Genomic DNA, 12974 nt, shown 5'->3' with positions numbered 1-12974 from the left:
TTATAGGAAACCTTATTTACATGCACTGCTTTTATCCATAAGAATATCAGCTGGGATAAGCTAAAGTGATGATGCTCAGTGAGGATGATTTTCTGGGAAAGTCACTCAGCTTAAATAAAAGATTGTATTTTTTAGATATATTTGCATACAGGTGTCCGAATTCCCAGTCCTAACCAGTACCAGCCTACATGACATGTTCAGTATAGTGTCCACAGACTGGTACTGTCATGCATCCATTCTTATGGGCAAGTACATGCACGCAATTTATGACCTCGCTGCTTATAACCCAGAGGCAGGCAAAATATGGCTCATGGACCAGATCCAGCCTGTCACACACTCATATCCAGCCTTACATGATACTCTGGGTCACCAATGTCCCGATCAATGTGGGTCACTTTGCCTACCACACCCCCCATACACTGATCAAAGTGGCTGGCTGCTAGGGCCAGCGTCTGTGTCTTTGTGTGGCGCATCTTTTTGGGGTAGGGATTTCCATGCCCTGCTTCCACCCTCAGCACAATCCTCACAAATCCCATTGGCTGGTTTCCAGCCAATGGGAATTGCCTAGGTCATATTTGCAGGCTTGTGCGGCATGCTGAGCACCCCGCCCCCAAGGGACGGGCTGTGCAGAGACGCACACATTGGCTCAAGCAGGTGGCCACTTTCAGCAGTGTGTGTGTGTGTGGGGGTCGTGTAGCAGGCAGGGTGTGTGTGTGGGGGGGTCGTGTAGCAGGCAGGGTGCTGGCCTGAGAGTTCCACTGAGCTGCTTGCCAGGAGCTGCCTAAGGAAAGCAATTCCCAGGTCACAGCCCCTCCTGCCCCAGGTCACAACCCAAACTCTCTGCAACCCTTCCCCATGTCAGAATCCTCTCCTACACCCAGGCCTGCTGAGAGGGGTGGGGATAGGAAGGGAACAATTATCCCAGGGCCCAGTGATCCAAAAGGGACTGGTGGCTGGAGCCCAGGGTCCTTTAACTCACTGCTGACCACTGGGAAATGCGCTCTAAGGGTTGCCTGGGAAGGGGGGCTTAGCACAGCACACTCTGGGTGATGCTGATGGCTGGCTGCCCAGCCCCACCTCAACCCACCTCTTCCACCTATGGCTACTCCCCTTCCAGGAACGTGGAGTCAGGCCCCCTCCTACCCTACCATGGGGCCAAGCAGTCCTGTCGACCTCCTTGCCTGCACCCAACCCCCCCCAACAGTGCACTCCTGTCTGCATCCCAATCCTCTGCCCCAAGTCACAACCCCTTCTTTCACCCAAGCTACCTCCCAGATCCCATACCCCTTCCTGCACCCCAAACCCACACCCTGAGCTATCTCCTGTACCCAACTTCTGTCCCAGACCCTGCACCTCCTCCATTAATATCATAGAAAAATGTGGCCCTTGACAACTTACCAAATTATTGGAGTGCCCCCCCCATCAAAAATTATTGCCCCCTGCTATAAGCCCATCCCACCTCCCTCTTCACTCTTCCAATGAATGAGCTAAGGTGGCATTTGTCTCTAGCCCAGACAGTATCTAGTCTACATTTCCACTGGAACCATGCCAGGTCTGTGTTTTTCACAGCCATGAGGATTTCATTCCAAGCACAAGAGGGTGGTAATAAACATCACAATTGCGTCACAACAGGGAACGGAAACAGCTTCAAACAAAATAAAATGCCACCTGAGGTGGATGGCCTGCGAGTGCAATCACCTGGTCTTCCAGTGGGTTATTTGTTTCTTTTGACCCTATTTGGAAGCTGCTTTGTTTTTGTTTTTTGAGTCAATGAACAAAAACAACATCGAGGCTCTTAGCGACAAGAAAAGACCTGTCTAAATCACTTTTGACCATTCACTTAGATACATAATGTGAAAATAATCTTTGTAACTGCAGTGGTAACCCTTCATGTCAGTGCTATATTTATCAAAGGCACACTGGAGCTACAGCAGACTCCTTGGCTAGAGCACTGAGCTATCATTTTTCAGTTTTTAACAACTGGCCTTTTTGTAGTTCTCATCAGTGGAAAAATCCTGTCCACTGGTGAATATTTGATAGATCCTCAGTCACAATTACCTTTGGTCTCCTCTGTAAGACAGTATTTAAACTCAGATTTATGTGTCTTTTCTCCTCAAAAGGTGTGCATACCAGGTCAAGTATTGCAACCTGTGTACAAAACACGTCCACCAATTCAGCATCCATTATTAATGATCACTTTGTGCTACTGAGGTTTGCTAGGCTCTAATACATGCTATAAAACATGTTAATTGGCCCCACTCAATGGCTTAACTGAAGTGATGTGATTAACCATCCAGTAGCAGTTACTTGGTAGCCTGCCCAGTGAGTCATAAGCTTGATGGCAGGCACTTTACCTGCTAAAGCTTATAGGGCCAGATTTTTAAAGGAATTAGGAAGTTTTTAGAATTCCAAATATGCCCCTATTTGCATCGTGAGATGTGTATGTGTCATAGGGACTTTAGCACCTTCTTGATCACTTCTTAACACACACATATGCACGCTTCAGACAAAAGACTGATTTCCTAGGGCTGGCAGAAAGGAAAGGCTTAGTAAGCTACAAGAAAAGATAAATTCCTAAGTCAGGGCCGTCCAACAGATGGTGACCTTGCCTGGTCTGTCGCTTCTAATCCAGCACTTTTTTTAAGGGCAAATAAGTATTGGTTTGTAAATCTCACAGGCCAGGGTTCAGTCCTATCTCTTGTCTGTTATATGTGTTTTTTTAAACCACTAAACTTCAGGCAGGTGTCATTCAGTTAAAAAAACAGTTTTGGTTTCTCTCTAGAATCCAATGACTGAGGGTATAAAGGTGATACATGGTGTATGTGTTGGGAGGTGGAAGTCCATCTGAGAGCTAAGGCAGGCTTTGTGCACTCTTGGAAGTGGCCAGCACCATGTCCTTGTGGCCCTGCGGGAGAAGGCCCCTCCCAAGTGCTGGCTCTGCAGTTCCCATTGGCTAGTAACTGTGGCCAATGGGAGCAGTACCTGCAGGAAACCACCACATGGAAACCACCTGGCTCCCCCACCTAGGAGTTCCTGCCAGAGGAATTTGCCAGTCACTTTTAGTAGCCATCCACTATAAGCACTGCTCACTCATTCTCCATCCTCTGCCCCAACTCAGAGATAGAACCCAAACTTTCTCGCAGGGCCCAACCCTTGCACTCCCTGCCCCAGCCTGGTGGATGTGAGTGAGGGTGGGGAAGAACCAATGACAGAGGGAGAGGAAGTAGACTGAATGGTGGTGGGGCCTTAGAGAAGGGGTGGGGCAAGAGTATGGCCTCAGGGAAAGGGCAGAGAAGGGGCATGGCAAAGATCTTTGGTTTGTGTGATTAGACAGTTGGCAACCTTGTTGGGTGGGCATGTGGAAACCTTAGCTATGCTGGAACACTGTGTTCAGGAGGGCAGCCGGTAGCTTACTGGACACCTGCCAATGCAGACACAGCAACACACTAATGTCTAGCTTGGGCTGAGGTAGAGAAAGAGGAGCAATAACAGGTTATTGGTCTCAGCTTCTCTTCCTTTTCTCCACTTCTGGGCTGCCCTGTCTGTACTTGTGGGAGAGGACAGCCATTGTACACGATGTAGTCTCCTAGGATCAGCCAGCCCAGCTTCTATCTGCTCTCCTGGGGGTTCCCAGAGCCCTCGAGGTGAAAAAGTAAAACCCGAGGGAAACAAGTGGCCCCAGAAGACAGGCTGTTCATCACTGACAGATGCTGAGTGCCATGGCTCCAAACTTGCAAGGGCCTGAAGTCCTGCTCACTTCTTACTCAGGCACAAGTGAGTAGGGATGGTTACCGAGTAAGGACTAGAACAGGACTTCAGTATATGTCCTACTGTCTCTGCCAGTTGCAGGGGCTCAGTGTTTTCCCAACCAAAATCTACTTTAATTCCATTCAGAGCTAACACTTCTTATCTTTAGTTCGTGACACCTATTGCACTTTAAAGAGCTTGGGAGTGAACTGAGGGCTCATGAAAGTGATAGTCTTGTAGTGCTGAAGTGAGGGTCAGTGCTGTGCAAGATGGCTCATACAGCTTAGCTCCTGACCTGCAACACCCAGCTATGCCTTGTCTTCCATCTCACTTAAGTGGAGACACTCTATTGTGTCATACTTGTGGGGTTCTTTGAGTGTCACCTTGTTCTACTTTCTCCTGTACACTCAGTGTGAAGTGATCGCACTATGGAGAGGCAGTACACATGACAGCAGCCCGCCTTAATGAAGCGCGGTGGAGCCATATTTTTAAAATATCAAGAGATGATATCGCTCACATGTAAGGAAAATTTCTTAATGACATTTTATTGCAATAATGCTATCATCCCAAGAACTAACTGCCTCTTGAGCTAAATTAAAAACGTTTAACAATGTATTTACCAGTGATTCAAGCATTCACTCAAGCTATTCACTTATTTGTAATTTTGGGCAGAGTAGCCTGTTTCAAGACAATTTAAATCTTTGCCTCTCAACTGATGTGTGAAAAATAATGCCTCTTTTTATGGGCAACTCTAACATTTCCATCCAGTAAACACATCTTGAATCAATATCATTGCCATGATTCTTTTTGTTCCCCAATAATTTTGTAAAGACCCTCTTTCTTACTGCTCTTAGCTCTGCTGCCCACAGATTTATCTTGATGTTCCTTGACTTCATTATCAGAAATTCCTAATTTCTGATTTATATTCATTATTATCAGCTTTCCCATTCTTCCAGTTTAATCAACCCCAAGCAGTGTAATCAAAATCAAGCACTCAAAAATCATGAGTCAGGACCCAAAAAAATCTTAAAAACCATAGCATTTATATGGTCTTTTTATTTCTGAGTCTTTAGGCTGCCTGCACTTCACAATTTCATGCTTTTCTTGCCATCCATAATGGCTAGAAACTTACTTTTGGAAAAAAAAAAAAAAAAAGAGAAATTCTCATGCAAGCTCTTGATTCCAGCAGCGTGGGTTTAAACCACCATAGCTACTAACTGATAATCAATTAAATGAATGCAACCACTGGACTTGAAAGGATCGTCAACTTTAAGAGATGTATGATTTTTGCCCTGGAGTCTTTGTCGGTCTTTCATTTAAAAAGTCTTATGGTGACCATATTTCCCTATGCTGAATACAGGACAACTGGTAAAATTACTCATATTCAAGTGACTTGAATGTCAATCAAACATAACCATGCACGACCCATGTTCAAATTAACATCAGGTTAACTGAGCCCATATTAAAAAGAAATACTGAAGTCTTTTTATTTACCTTCTTATTTGTAAAGTTTGCATGGGGAGAGGTGACACACAGTCCTGTACTCCTCCCCCACACAGGGATGGGGGTGACTGACCAACCTGACCCAACCCTCCCTGCCCAGTGCTCACCACGGTCCATGCTTGGCTGGGACCCCAGGATGGACTGGATTCTTCTGGTACCTGGTGCTGTGGCTTCTGGGGGAAACATGTGGGCTGTACAGGGTCACAGCACCCCCCCCCCCCCCACACACACACACTTCCGTCAGGGTTCACACCAGAGAATAGATAGTAGCAGCCTTTGCACTGTGTGGGAGAGAAGGGATGGGAGCTGATTCCAGCTGCAAGAAGGCTTGGGGGGGGGGGCTAGGGATCACCTAGCCCACCCACTGAAGAGCACTCCCCGCTCCTCTGTGGCTGGAAGTAGCTTGTCTCTTCCTGCCTCCAGTGTCAAAAGGCAGTTAACATCTCCAAGCTGCTGCTGGCCACTGACATAACCCAGCCACCTCTTTCCCCTGTCTAAAATGCAGGCAGGAAAGGGTTAAGCCCTAAGGATGCATTGTGCTCAGAGGCTCAGAGAAGCTGAAGCAGGAGCTCCAGGGAACCTAGCCAGAGAGGTGGCTCAGCAGGAGAGGCCTAGGGGGCAGAGAAGTTCCACATACCTGGGGGCAGGACCTAGGGTGGGAGCAGCGTGAATAGGCTGCTATGCCCTTGTCTGTGGGGCTGCTGTGGAGCATGTGGGGTTGGGGTGCAAAGAGGCTGGAAATAGTTTGCTCCCCACCACTGCAGAGCTCAGATGGGGTATGTCTACACAGCAAAGTTATTTCGAAATAACTTTCCTAGCATCTACACAGCCAAACCGCTATTTCAAAATAAATTTGAAATAGTGGAGCGCTTATTTCAAAGTTGGTAAACCTCATTCTACAAGGAATAACGCCAAATTCGAAATAGCTATTTCGAAATAAGTGCTGTGTAGACACTTATTTCGAAATAGGGGCCTACAGCCTTCCCAGGGTGCCGTGGTGGCAACTCCAGCCTCAACCAAGAACACTCCTCTCCTTCCCCCTCTCCCTGGAACCCTTAAAGGGGTAGACTGCAGTCACTGCCCCATACCCAGTGGCCCTAAAACATGAGTCAGCAAGCCACTGGCAGCCAGCCCTCCACCGCTCCCCAGGAGCATTCTGACGGCTCCCAGGAGCCTGCCAGAGCCTGGAGAAGGAGGGCACTTTCCTGGTCCAGGGTGGAGATCATGGACCTTATTCAGATTTGAGGGAGATGCCCCCAACGTCCATGATCTCCGCACTAGATGGAGGAACGCGGCCGTCTATGGCATGATAGCTGCCAGCCTGGCCACCAAAGGCCACAGGTGAGCCCAGGAGCAGGTCTGAATGAAAATCAAGTTGGTCCAGCGAGACTCCCAACCCTGAGCTTCCCCTCCCACTTCTTCCCCTTGCTTCCCCCTTCCAGCTCCTTCCTCCCAGGTTTCCCCCTCCCCTCTCCCACTCTCTCTCCTTCCTCTCCCGCCTCCTTTTCCCATTCTCACCAGAGTTTCATTCCTCCCCCCTCCCCCGAGTTTTGTTAAATAAAGACAGTTTGTGTTATGAAAAAATGTGTATTATATTTTACATCAGGAAGAGGAATTGCAGGGGGGGGGTTGGGGGGGTAAGTGGAAGGACGTGAGGGAGGAATGAAGCACAATCCCCCAGTGGGGCAGACCAGGGAGACTGTTAGTGCTCCTCAAGGTGGAAGCTCTCCCACAGGGCCTCCTGGATACTGACAGCCCCCCAATAGACCTCCCGGATGGCAGACTGCAGAAAGTGCAGCGAGGCTCGCAGCAACGCATCCAAGAGAAGCACCAGAGTGCCTAGGGGCAGCTCTGGCTCCATGCTGCAGAGTGCTGTGGTGTCCCAAGACAGAGGTAGGCAAGCAAGCACGGAAACCTGAGAACCGGCTGTCCAGCGGGGGTGCCTTTAAGCACAGGCCTCAGATAGGCTCAGGCAGGAGCCACACAAAGTAAATCCTGACCTGATGCCCTGTCAGACCTGGTTCCATCCGGCCTGAAATGCGATTCAGTGTCCACTCAGTGTGGATGCGCTATTTCGAAATGCATTTTGAGTGTAGACACGTTATTTCAAAATAAGCTATTTCGAATTAACTATTATGAAATAGCTTATTTCAAAATAATGCTGTAGCATAGACATACCCATGAGGGGCAGAGATGCTTCCCCATGCCCAGTGCTGTGTGGGGCTTTGGCACATGCAGGACTTGACTCCTCCTGACCAACGTCCTGGGCCAGAGGGTCTTGTGCTTTCCCTGGGTGGCAGCCCAGCCAGAGGCAATGGGGGAAGGAAGCAGCCTGCCAGCCAGGCTGTTGGTGAGCGGAATGATCTGACCAGGAGCTGTTTCTCCACACAGCACTGGGAGCAGGACACACTTTGCTGGGAGAAGGGGGTTTGATATGGAGGAGCAGCAGGGATGAGAAGATGAAGGAATACGACAAGGAGAAGACAGTGAAAGGGGAAGCAAATATAGGGCTGATGGGTAAGCAGCAGAGGCAATGCATAACCAGCCTCTGCCAACCCACACTCATCAGTAATCAGCCAGTGCTGGCTGGAAATGGGGGTAAGGTGGGGCGAGAGCCTGTGGGCCAGGAGCTGGCATGCAGATGGGACTGCACTGATGGACCAGGAGAGGGAGTGGTTGGCCCTGCATGCTGCAGGTTTGCCCAACCACCAGCCTTGCAAATCAACAGTCACCAAACCCACCATCCCTCTTTTGCAGCTGGAGAACAAGGATCTGGCCAGCAGTAGGCCCCACCAGTACTGATGGGAGGGGAGAAACAGGGACAATTAGACCATTTTTTAAAAAGTAGGGACACCTACAGGAGGGTTGAAATATGGGACTGTCCCTGATTATTTCTCACTTTCTCCAATACCCAGGTACGGCTGGGCCATGATTTAGGGAGGTAGGTGATTTTGACATCACCTGCTTTGGAGAAGACATTCTAAATGAGCTAAGCACTGGCTTAGAGCCGCTGATGCCAAAAAGCTGGGATTTAGACACAGGCAGATAAAGAATCCACATTGCTGAACTCCATGTGAGCTCTGTGCATGACTGATTATAAGTGCAAATCTTCCCGCAGGCATGGAGGTTTTCTTTGCAGCTGAATCTGTGCTAGTCTGCTCTTCCAAGCAGGGGTGGGGGAATGAGTCGTCCTTCATTGGCTTAGAGCTCACTTCTCCTCAGGAGCCGTTTACACTGACAAGGAAACTGAGGGGAAGATCCACTGTGCATAGCACAGCAAAGCTATTGCAGCAGCATGGGTACACGACAAGTTCAAAAGACTCTCCAGCTGCCCTGTACCCTAGGGAGAAATCGTCTCTTCACCACCACATCACCAATCCTGAGGACAAGAGCCGGGGGCATCTCACTATTCAAGTGAGGTGCTGCTGCCAAGAATTTGAACTAGAACCTACTCACCACTTACCTACAGTGGGACCAGGTGTATTAATAATGCTTTCCTAGTACAATTTAGCAGTGCTCTGGATGAAAAAGTGGCCTAGTGATGGGTTATGGTAGCTGAGGTCTCAAGAAGTTTGATGGAAGCATTCAAGGCATATAATCAGTCCTTGCTGAGGCTTTTGATCTGACCTTCAGTATAAGATCTGTTGGGTACATGGTGCTGAGCACCACAAAAGTCCATAACAAAACTCCAGTGTCTCTCAAGATTTGGCTCTGCCTCTTGACCCCAGCATGTAGGTCGGCTCATCATTTCAAAGTATCTATCAGAAAGCTATAACAGAGTATAACAGCTGTTTGGTCTACTGAGTGAGACCAACACAGATAAGGACAGCTGTGTGGGAATACTGTTCAGTTCTTTTTAGGCTTCTTCAATACCTTTTATGCCCACTTTAAGGACTATGAGGCTAGTTTGGAGTAGGGGGACCACTCTAGGTATGAAACACTGACTAGAAATTGACATGAAAGCATGGATCACATCCATGTGTATCTTTAGTATGAGACCTGACAAGCATTTATGGTGCTTCTTTCATGTGGGCTGTCTTGCAGTCACACTCTAGTGCTGCTGAAAACATACATGCAACAAGGAAAATATATATATAAATCCAGATAGTATGTTGACAGTTACCTACAGGGAAATTTCACTAGGGTAAGGTTACCCTGAGGGAAAATGTGGTAACTATGTGCCAAAAGGAAGGGGAAGAGGAACAGTTGAAGAAAAAATGAGTGTCTGTACATGCAGAATAAGAGTTTCTTAGACATCTGTGCATAAAATGGATGGCTGTAAGCTGTACAATGTAAAATGCATCTCTGTAAGCTATGTGCTTGAGCAACCACCCAGGAGAGATTCAAATCCCAGCCCAGGGAGGTTGTGGAATCTCCATCTGTGGAGATATTTAAGAGTAGGTTAGATAAATGTCTATCAGGGATGGTCTACACAGTACTTGGTCCTGTCATGAGGGCAGGGGACTGGACTCGATGACCTCTCGAGGTCCCTTCCAGTCCTAGTATTCTATGAAATGCCACCCCACAGATTAGCAGAGTGCCATGAAGTGGTGCGCATCCTCACATGCCTCAGAGCACACAACAAAATGTATTCCACACATATATGGAAAAAGTTAGAGGGAACATTGAAGACAAGCGAAGTAATAGCTGACAATTATGCTTCTTTAGCAAGCGGTCAGCCTAACTCTTGAGCTATGAGCCTCTCAGATGCCAACCACACATACTATGAGCCTTTCAGATGCCAACCACACATATACATCCAAGAATTGGGGCCTAACATGTAATCCTTCTCTGAAGTTTTTGCACCGATGATTTATAAGAGACATATGTTCTCCACGGAGCTTTGTTTAGATATCAATTTTATCCTCAAGGATATGTTAAACGCTTTCTTTTTGCATTACCACAAACAAATAATAGATACTACATATAATCTCTGTAGGTTTGGAAGTACAGTTTTTGGAAAATGTGTAGTAAGGATGTTTTGCAAAACATCAAACTACCCACTAAGATGATATATAGATAACCCCTAATGTTGATGAAATAATTGACCATTGGCTCAGGACATAACACCGAGCATAGTTACTTTTTTCCAGCTTGTAGCATAAAGTCATGCAAAATTGTTTAATAATATTTCTTTAATAAGCACATGGAATGCAACAGGTAGTAACAGGTGGCCCAATCCTTCCACAGATATCAAGGATGGGGAGAAGATTTTAACTTTAAAATGTACCAAACCCATTCCCATAAGGCAGAGGTGACTGAGAAGAGAACTATGCTCAGTGTTGCAAAGAATCACATAACCTGACAGATATTACAGTGTGTTCTATAAAATAAAGTCCATGAATAAAGCATGCAAAAATTCTATTTCTCTACTTAATGTAACTGCTTGTGTTTTTCATGTGAAAACAGATGGCAAAACAGAGCAATGTTCACAGAATTCTCATATAAAACTGAACATGAAGCACAGTGACTATTTCTTTTTTATTAGCGCCATCTAATGGTTGATTTTGTTTTTATAACTGGCTTATAAATTCTTCCATTATGCTAAATGTTATGTTTTATGTTGGATCCCTCTAAATAGAAAAGATAGCATATTAAAAGGAAAGTGATGGTATGGTTTGTAGAAGGAAAGCCATAGATAGAGAATGTGCTAGAGAATTTACATATCTAATCATTAATAGAATTAAAGTAGTTTTCCAAACAATTGTATAGGTGTTATAAACACAATATTTTTTTTAGACTTACTAAAAAAAAATCCAATTTGGCATTTGTTAAGGCTCAGAAGAAAGCCACAGGCAATGCTCCCTTGACTCTAGCTAATCAGATTAAGAACCAGATTCTGATCTCAGATCTACAGAAATGTATCACTGAGTATCCTGTTAAATCAGCTACTGCAGGCAATTCATACTAGTAAGAGGATCAGGATTAAGGCCATTATCTTTGTGGAAGCTTATTTTAAGCCAAGCTATTCAGGAAGGGGAGGATTCTATATTTATTAACAATAATGCCTCTCTGAGTTTGATTTGGGAAAAATATTTTGAAATAAAATCCAAAATGAGAACTGAAGTGAGGGAGGATATACTTAGAAACATCCATGGCACAGTGGATTATCAATATGAATGCTAGGCACTATATGTACCTCAGCAAAATCAATAGGAGGTGACTTAGAATCATAAAAGATTAGAGTTAGAAGAGACCTCAGGAAGTTGTCTAGTCCAACCCAGGACCAAGCCCAACTAAATTATTCCAGCCAGAGTTTTATCAAGCCTAGTCTTAAAAACCTCTCTATGGATGGAGATTCCATATACCCCCCCTTTCCCCAAGACAACCCATTCTAGTGATTCATCACCCTCCAGTTAGTTTTTCCTAATATCCAACCTAGTACTCCCCCACTGCAATTTGAGACCATTGCTTCTTATTCTGTCACCTCTGAGAATAGCCTGGGTCCATCCTCTTTGGAACCCCCTTTAGGTGATTGAAGCCAAAACCGGACACAATACTCCAGATGTGGCCTCACCAGTGCCAAACAGAGGGGAATAATCACGTCCCTAGATCTGCTGGCAATGCTCCTGCTAATGCAGCCCAATATGCCATTAGCCTTCTTGGCAACAAGGGCACACTGTTGATTCATCCAGCTTCTCATCCACTGTAATCCACAGATCCTTTTCTGAAAAATTGCTGCTCAGCCAGTCAGTCCCCAGTCTGTAGCAGTGCTTGGGATTCTTCAATAGGGTCAGGATTTCCTACTATAAGTAATGTGCTCTCAAGAGATGTTCCGATAATAGGAACATACTAAAAGTAAGTTCCAGGGAAAACACAAGTGCCTGGCTGCTAAGCAGGGGACACTGTCCACTCTTCTTCTTTTACAGCAAGTTAGTACTTATTTAGATCTGAGATGCATGCAGACCCACTGGCTTCACCCCCATTCTTTTTTCTAGAGCGCTGCTGTTATTGCATAGTATGCTCAGGAGTCCCGAAGCCCCTGGCACACATTCTCTGCTGATTCAGACTCTTACGTGCAGCACTCACCCAGTAGTGAGCAGGTTTTGGACCCTGCACACTTATAGTACACACCTGAAGTTTGTATCCAAGTAGCATTCATTTGTGGGCCTCTGGTCTTAGATAATTTAAACAGCTATGAAGAATTTACTAAAGATCCAGCGTGCTTGGAATTAAAATATGTGCACAGATTGCAAACACATTTTTTCAGTACACCAGTTGGCTTGGATAAATTAGGTCTGACTGCTTTTGCATATGAAAAAGAGACACATAACTTGATAAAATAGGTCACCATGAGCATCAGGAAGTTATATCAGAAAATTCCCCAGTGGTCTTGCTCTTTCTAGCTTCAGATTCATTAATGGGCAGAGAGCTCCTTTTTAAAAATAAAACAATTAAAGTTAATGATAGAAAGGCCATTTGAGCTGGTCTCATGAGCCTGAAATACCTCAATTCAATAGCCTGAATAGCTGACATTTAAAGTAAATGCCCCAAGTAATCAAACTTTTGAGAGTTGAGCTGCATTTCTGGAAAATCAAAACCAAGCTAGCCCTGTTCCACTAAGTTTTACAAATCTATGCTTTGTATTTTGTATATAATGAGAGTTAAAGCATTCTTAACAGTTTGGGGAATGAGATGATTTTGGAAACAGTCAGTTGCTTGTAGCACTGTGTAAATCTATTGCCTAACAAGAGCAATTGATCCAAATATAAATGACTATTTGC

At 45.8% G+C, this 12974-nt stretch overlaps 1 protein-coding gene across 4 annotated transcripts in view; it reads right to left on the bottom strand.

Moving 5' to 3' along the window:
• The window catches only part of GALNT13 (polypeptide N-acetylgalactosaminyltransferase 13), a 338848-nt gene that overhangs the window by 24749 nt on the left and 301125 nt on the right, over positions 1 to 12974 (bottom strand). The gene's annotated exons all lie outside the window — the stretch shown is intronic.

This window comes from Pelodiscus sinensis, chromosome 7, assembly GCF_049634645.1.
Source record: "Pelodiscus sinensis isolate JC-2024 chromosome 7, ASM4963464v1, whole genome shotgun sequence".
NCBI lineage: Eukaryota > Metazoa > Chordata > Testudines > Trionychidae > Pelodiscus > Pelodiscus sinensis.
The sequence above is the reverse complement of the archived record's forward strand: the minus strand, read 5'-3'. Positions and strand labels throughout refer to the sequence as shown.